Here is an 8,115-nt window from a genome sequence, read left to right as displayed (position 1 = left end):
AGTTTGAAACTCCCCTGGAGTCTAATAATTGTGGCTTATTGTCCACCAGATGACTCTGAAATTAAAATTAAATCCTATTAAAAATTAGTATGTTAATAAAACCTTAAAGTCATGATAAATTATCCTTTTTCTAATGACATAAAATTTCTTTTACAGTTATTAATGTTCAAGCTAATAAATAAGAAACATTTACAAATTAAACTATCACAATAAAAAAATAAACATCATGACCACAGTGTTACATTTAATTTTGCATTTTACTTGATCAACTCTTTCATGAATATTTTAAATTTTCTTGAAAAGAGGTAATAAAAGTTCAGTGAGAAACTGGTGAACATTTTTGGTCACAGTTGCAAATAAAAGTCACTTTTGTTAGTAGAGAATATTCAAAAGTTCTTTCAGAAAATAATTCATTAAATACAATGTTCTTATAATTTGTACTTCTCCTGGCCATATTTCTATAGAGTTGAAAATTTAACCACCCCAATAAAAATATCTTTTTCATTATGAATAAACATGAAAAAGCTAAGTGTAAAAGAAATGCTATGTACATGTTAATTTTTGTTTTTACAGGTGAAACAGAACAAAATATCTTTTAACTTGTTTGTAAAAAGAAAAAAGCTATAAAGAAATTAAAATTTTTTCTTAATTAACATGTAACTATAAATATCAAACAAACAGGTACATACCAGTAGTCTTGTGATATTTTTTCCATAAATACTTATTACTTTGTTTGTTTGTGGTGGTTTGTAAACACAAAGCTACACAATGCACTACCTGCACCTCTGTCCACCGTGGAGAATCAGACCCTAGATTTTAGCATTTAATAATTAACACATTGAAAGGGGGACATGTGAAAACAAAAAAAAATAGCTAAGAGCTGCAGTTAAACTATCATAAGTTGTTTATTGGGAACAAAATTATAATCTGTAACAAAATGCAATGGAACATTTAGAATAACTTTTTAATGACTTATCAGTTAGTACATTATAGAAATATAACAAAAGTATATACTGTACTTAATTGTGCATGTATCTAAATAAGGAGATTTTGAGTTTCAGTTGCATGTATAAACAAAAAAAAAAAGAAGTAGATTCATCTTGCATATTTTTGTTGTAAATATGAATAGAAGTTCTGCAAAAAAATATGCCACAAATACCGAAGTTGTATGTTGACCTTTACAACTAATTTCAAGTTATATATCTATTGAAGCATTATATTCATATTGCCATGGCTTCATAACTCCAAAGGAGCATATAATTTTTGTAATCTTGCAAAACCTAAAAAGGTGCAAGTTATTATAAAAATACAGAAACGCTTTACTAAATTAAGTGTCATGAATTTAAAACTATTAAAATAAAGATTTGGTATAAAAAAAAGGAAAAATTATATAAAACTGCATAGCATTACTCTAAGTAACTGGACATTTTTAACATTATGATGATGCTCAAAACTGACTAAAATACCCTTACTGAATAAAAATTTTAAAGAAAATGTAACTAAATAATGTTCAGTACATTTAAAGTTTTTTAAAATAAGTAATTCTGTGATGACTGTCATCAATTCTAATAAAGAATTAAAATATTTACACTAAAAGTTATTAAATTACACCTAAAAATTAAACTACTATGATTCATAAGTAATTCTGTGATGACTGTCATCAATTCTAATAAAGAATTAAAAGATTTACACTAAAGGTTATTAAATTACACCTAAAAATTAAACTACTATGATTCATAAGTAATTCTGTGATGACTGTCATCAATTCTAATAAAGAATTAAAAGATTTACACTAAAAGTTATTAAATTACACCTAAAAATTAAACTATTATGATTCATAAGTAATTCTGTGATGACTGTCATCAATTCTAATAAAGAATTAAAAGATTTACACTAAAAGTTATTAAATTACACCTAAAAAATTAAACTATTATGATTCATTTCTGAAGGTAATGAACAATTTTTAAATCCTAACAAAAACTTTATGCATCAATTACTTTATCTAAGAAAAAAAATAGTAAAAAATGTGATATACTAGAAACTATTTGGTAAGTGATATCTTAGGTAACGCATGTAATTAAAAAATACAGTGTAAAATTAACAGGAAGAGAGCTTTGTTTCTGTCAATACTTTTAATACTAATCAACCAAAAATAGTTCAAAACACACACACACCCATACCCATATTACTACATATACATAAAATAAACCTTACAGTTTATCAGCAGTTAACTGGCATTTGGACTCATAAAGGAAAAAGAAGAAAGATCTCCATGATGGCCCAGTTTTTAAAAATGGTAATGAAAAGATTTTGATCACCACCTTAAAGGACAGAGCACATTGTGTACATCAGGCCTGGAAATAACAGAAACGGTATGAAATACCACAAACTGAAAATCGGTAATCAAACAATTTAACAAAAATATACTCATATGTGTCCTCAATGTACATTTAAATAACACTTGAAACACACATCAGAAACAGCATGCTACCAGCTACCTCAAACCAGATGAGTAAAATAATATTTAAATCAACTCCATATTGAATCAAAAGAAGATATCTGTACACAGCAAAAAACTAGAACAACTGAGAAAACTACAACAACAAAGCACAACCTAATCCTGTTAATCAATAGATCAGATCGACCACTAAACAACACTGAACTACAACTTATGAGCAAAAGCCTCAACTTAGCCATCACCCATAAGACAGTTCCCAGCCTAGAAGATTTATCCAGAGGACTAGTAATTCACTACACAAAAGAACAAAAGGCTACCTCCATCTTATACAGCAACCAACAAGAAATCCAAAACTTTAAGTGCCAGATTTTGTGATAGGTAATTATAACAAAATGTGGTTTCGTGAAGTTCACAAAAACTGCATCTTAATCAACTTTTTCAAAGAATTCTCTAATAAAACCATAAATGTTGTCAACCAAACATGTAAACTGAAGACCAATCTCACAAGCAATGAGATAAAATGCATCTAGAATCTGAAAAAAGATAACTAACATTAAAATTCTAAAAGCTTACACTGCTATAATTATGAACACAGAATACATTGACAAAAGGAAGAACATCCTTTGAGACAATAAGAAATTTAAACTCATCGTAAAAATACCCAACAAAAACATGAAAAACAACTGAACAAAACCCTGTCAAAAATGAAGAAAGACAACTTGATTACTGAAGATCTTTCTTTTTTACCCAAGGAAAACTGACTCAAGCACACCACAACTCTATGGTATTCCAAAACTACACATACATGACTGCCACATATAACCTATATTATCCACTTATGAATCGTTTAACAATAATCTTGGTAAATACATAGCCTGAGCCCTCACACCTTACATAACTTCTGCAGGTTCCTTTTTTAAAGATGTCTTTAAATTCAGAAACACATTCAATCTACTAAACCCAAAAGCCTGAATGGCTAGCTTTGATGCTGTGTCACTTTTCACTGAAGTTCCCATCAAAGAAGCCTGTAATATTGCACTTGATCTCTACTGTAACGACCTCAATCCTTTAATTCACATCTTCAGTACCATCTTAGAATTCACAACGACAAAATCCAACTTCATTTTCAAACAACAAAAAACATTTTTCAAACACATGATTTAAGCATGGGCAACGTTGTTTCACCTGTTCTTGTCAACATATTTATGATCCAGAATGAAACACAAGCCATACAGTCTGCATTTTATCCTCCCCTATACTGGTACAGTTATGTCAACTATACTTTTGCTGGTTTCACTTTCACCAAATACATACACACATTCTTTTAACACAAACTCCATTTAACCTAACATTAGATTCACCATTGAACATGAAAATAATATTTTCTTAACCTCAACATTATTTGCTCTGACACACAGTTCAAAACCAAAATTCACCAAAAAATAATTTACACAGGCCTCTACATACCCTGGAATTCCACCAATGAATCCAAACAAAAAATCAATATACTAAAAAACCTTATAGACACAGCTTCAAGACTTTGCTCAACTGACTACATAGATGAAAAAAAATTAACACTAACAAATTTCCACTAAACCACCAGAACAAAAATCACAAAACTCAACTCACAAACAAAATTGACATTAATACACCAAATAACATTACTCTACAGTTTACCATTTATCTCTCAGTTCAAAAATAATCAATACTTGGAAAAAATTTGCCAAACAAATTTCCTGTTGACTTCAAATTTATCCAAAACTAAATTCATAATTAAATAAAAATTACATAAAGTCACACAATACCAACATCATATATATAAAATAATGTGCAATAAATGTCCAAAATTCTCTATTGTAGAGAGAAAAAAAACAAAAAACATCCCATGTTCACCACCATTGCAATTAAAAAAAAAGTATATCTATAGAACAAATTAATTGAACAAAACCTCCCCACCCTAAATCAACACCGCAAGGTACCAAGATACCTATACTAGGTTGTGAAGCATATCTGGTCAAGTGACCTCTGTTCCATACTGCATGTGTGTGTGTGTGTGTGTGTGTGTGTGTGTGTGTATATATATATTGATGTGTCATTGTAAACTACTTGTACCTGTGGATAACATAATCTTGTAATTTATAATAAAATTTTCTTCATTATCTAGTCACACCATCTTCAAAACATTTAGAAACAGATAGTGTTTACCACTAATAAGGATAAAAAATGTGCATTCTTAACCTTGGTTCTAAACATATGACACACACAAGTCATATATCATAAATACAGCCATTCCTAAGACTAAAAAAATAGTCATTTTAAAATCTTTTTGTTACTTACTCATTTAATGATTTAGGGAATGGAACTTTGGATAGCTAATTTTGGAAGAAACTTGTTAATATAAACTCTGAAAAGAGAAATTAGTAACATTAATCTGTGAAGTTTTTTTTTAATTTGTCCACAAAAAACTTATTTGATTGTTGATTAAAGAATAAAATTAATAAATTAAAAAAAAACTAAACACCTACAGAAAATGTACAAATATATGGTTTTGTAAAAATACAATAACTTTTAGCTCATCTGGTTTACTAGCATTAGTTAATCAGTACATTTCTTTATATCTATCTGTACAGCTGAAATGTAAAATTAGTAATTTTCTTTATTCCAAAATTAACTTAGAAATAATTCATTTCATTACCTCAAATAAACCTAAACTTTCACAGTTAAATAAAAATTTCCTGTCTAGTACCTTAAATTTAATTATATTATTTTTATTTCTTAAAATTAATGGCAAAGCATTAAATATCTTTGGTTCTGAATAAAAAAAAATGTGTGCATTATCTCTTTTTTTAATAACTACGTAGAACTAAGTGCTTAACTTAATTAAATCAATACAATAAATTATCTATAAGCACAGATTACATTGATTAGTGTCATGTAAATTAATTAATTAATCTAAATTATGGTATAATCAATTACTGCTATCAAACTAATCAACAAACCAAAATTAGTGTGTCTATTAATTAGTGTTTTCAATTATTCCAAATATCAAATACTCAAAATATTGCCATTATGATTTCCAATTATTATTTTCAATCAATTCAAGTTGTTAAGCCTAATTGATTAGTATCGCTCCTCATGAAAATAATCAACTAATCAAAATTAATGTTTCTGATTATTCCAATTATCCAAGTGTCATTAGAATAATCGATTAGTTGAATGTAAATTATTAATAAGACAGACAATCGATTTTCAAATTCTAGTAATTGCCTAGTTTTACTATTGGAACTATATATATTTTAGATCCTGCATTCTACTGGAATAAACATTTTTTTTAATTGGTACACAACTTCTGTTCTTTGTAAGTTTATTTTTGTTAATGAGCACAAAACTACACAGGAGGTTATCTGTGCTATGCCCACCTCAGTTATCAATTTTAGTATTATAAGACTCCAGACTTCCTGTTGAGCCACTGGATGGCTCTTTGAAAATAATAATAATCTAAATATATTAATAAATACCTCACAGGAAAATCATATAATCAAATATTTTTTAACTGTTTCATTTCTATCCTTATAATATTTTTATAATAGTATTCTGTATTGAATCAATTTATGCAGTTATATTAGACTCTCTCCAAAACAAAATTCTATAATGAATAACTTACTGCACCCATAAAAAATGAAGAATTAACATTTGAAAACTTAATTTTTTCAAATAATCATAAATCTTAATGTGTTCACCAAATTCTTAACATGTTGTTTCCAGCTAAAAATTTCTATCAATTTGTAAACCCAGTCCTCAAAATTAGGATATCAGGTCCATAACAAAGACAAATATGCCTCAGTGAGTGCATTATTGAAGATAACATTATGACAAATGCCATGTTCTATCCTGAAGAGATTCTTACACTTAACCCATTAACTGCTGCAGGAGCAGCTCAGTTGCCGTTTTCTGACTCACAGATAAAACCGAGTTGCCATCGATCACAATAAAACGGTAATTTTCATCATTCGCATAGAGTTATAGTTATATATGTGCGACTGACTGATATTTCCGTCATTCGCAGCTGAGCCATAAAACTTCAATGACTGTAATATATGTCATCCGCAGTTAATGGGTTAAAGATACACTTAATACACAAGTGGAGTAAGGCAACAACCCTCACCAAGGTAAAAAACAAAAACTTATATTTTTATAGTGATTGAATATTTTTTGGTGAAACCATAAAATTATAGGGAGCTTTCCAACTTAAACCTGAGGTATGATTTTTGTCATGTCATTATTATATTCAACTTTTACAAAAAATCAAAATCAAACAATCCTTGTTTTAAGAATCGCATTGTTTAATGCTAAAAAATAAAGTAAATAACTCCTATCAACTTTGTTTTCAAAAATTGTTATTCTTTATTTTTCAAATAACATAAAACCAACTATACTATCTGCTTGGCGTGACAAAAAAAAAAATCTAAAATTGTCAAACAATTGTAAAAATAAAGAAAAACTACACAAAGTTTAACAGTGCATGTTTTTGTTCAGGTTTTGAAACACATTTTAATGTTTTATTAATCAAATTGATACAATGTAAAATACACTAAACATGGGATCAGGCCAGTATGCAAAATATTTAAAAGGGGGGGGGGGGGTCTAACTTGAGAGATCAAAAGCCAACACATACTATGCAAAGCATGCTAATTCTGTGGAGGTCTAGGGCATGGGATTATTCCAAGCCAAAAATGTTAATACTTCATCAGAAGAATGTAGACTATGTAGAAAACGTTAAATACCATAAGCATCTGTGCTATAACTATACAAATATAGGGGACTCAAACAACATACATTTAAGAGGCAAAAATCATGTAAGCAGCCTGAAATGAGTGTTCGAAATGAATGTCAAGAGAGGGAATTTACATGTTACATATTAAGTTAAAGGGAAAAATTGTTTTAAGTTTTTCTTCATATAAAGGCTTTTTTTTATCATAGTACTTAACATTTATCATAAGTTGTTATGGCCTCGAGGAGTATAAACCTAAATAACTTATAACACTCACTCTTTAAATATATGAATATTTACAATAGATATATTTTACACACCCATTACTACGAATATACAATTGAAAATTATTTTCACTTCTATTCATTTTAATTTAAAAACCCACATATATTCTAAGATGTTATTTTAAAAATTCCAACTTTTGTAAACCAGATATTATTTAACACTGTAATTCTTCTATATCAGATAAGGTGAAACTTAATGATACATCACAAAAAAACATTTATACATTTTTTAAATAATATTGGTCCTATTACAGAATGCTGTGGAACACCATACTTGAACATTATTTCTTCACTAAAATTATTATATATTTTTAACATCTGTATTATTTTTAATTAGTATGTTTTAAAACATTCTAATGTAATAATTCTTATCCTTTAAATTTATATTTTATCTATTAGTCTTAGATGTGATACTTTATCAAATGCTTTCTCAAAATCCAAGAAAACAATGTTTTTTTGATAATTATCTGGGAAAGAATTTAACAAAGTGACACATAAAAGGCTTGTTGAAAACAATTATCTCTATAGGTGTGAGGGATAAGTTAGAGAATTGGATAGAAGAGTGGCTGGATGGAAGAAAGCAGAAGGTTGTTATAAATGGA

General features: G+C 28.2%; 1 long non-coding RNA gene across 1 annotated transcript in view; it reads right to left on the bottom strand.

Moving 5' to 3' along the window:
- Nucleotides 1-758: 758 nt before the first annotated feature.
- LOC106473689 overlaps nt 759-8,115 on the bottom strand; it is a 21,276-nt gene continuing 13,919 nt past the window's right edge. Inside the window, exons 3-5 of the long non-coding RNA XR_002613751.1 lie at nt 4,796-4,862; nt 2,215-2,354; nt 759-809 (exon numbers count right to left, since the gene is read on the bottom strand). This is a non-coding gene — a long non-coding RNA (uncharacterized LOC106473689). The remainder of the gene's footprint in view (nt 810-2,214; nt 2,355-4,795; nt 4,863-8,115) is intronic.

The sequence above is a fragment of the Limulus polyphemus genome, unplaced genomic scaffold (assembly GCF_000517525.1).
Source record: "Limulus polyphemus unplaced genomic scaffold, Limulus_polyphemus-2.1.2 Scaffold6406, whole genome shotgun sequence".
Lineage (NCBI taxonomy): Eukaryota > Metazoa > Arthropoda > Merostomata > Xiphosura > Limulidae > Limulus > Limulus polyphemus.
The sequence above is the reverse complement of the archived record's forward strand: the minus strand, read 5'-3'. Positions and strand labels throughout refer to the sequence as shown.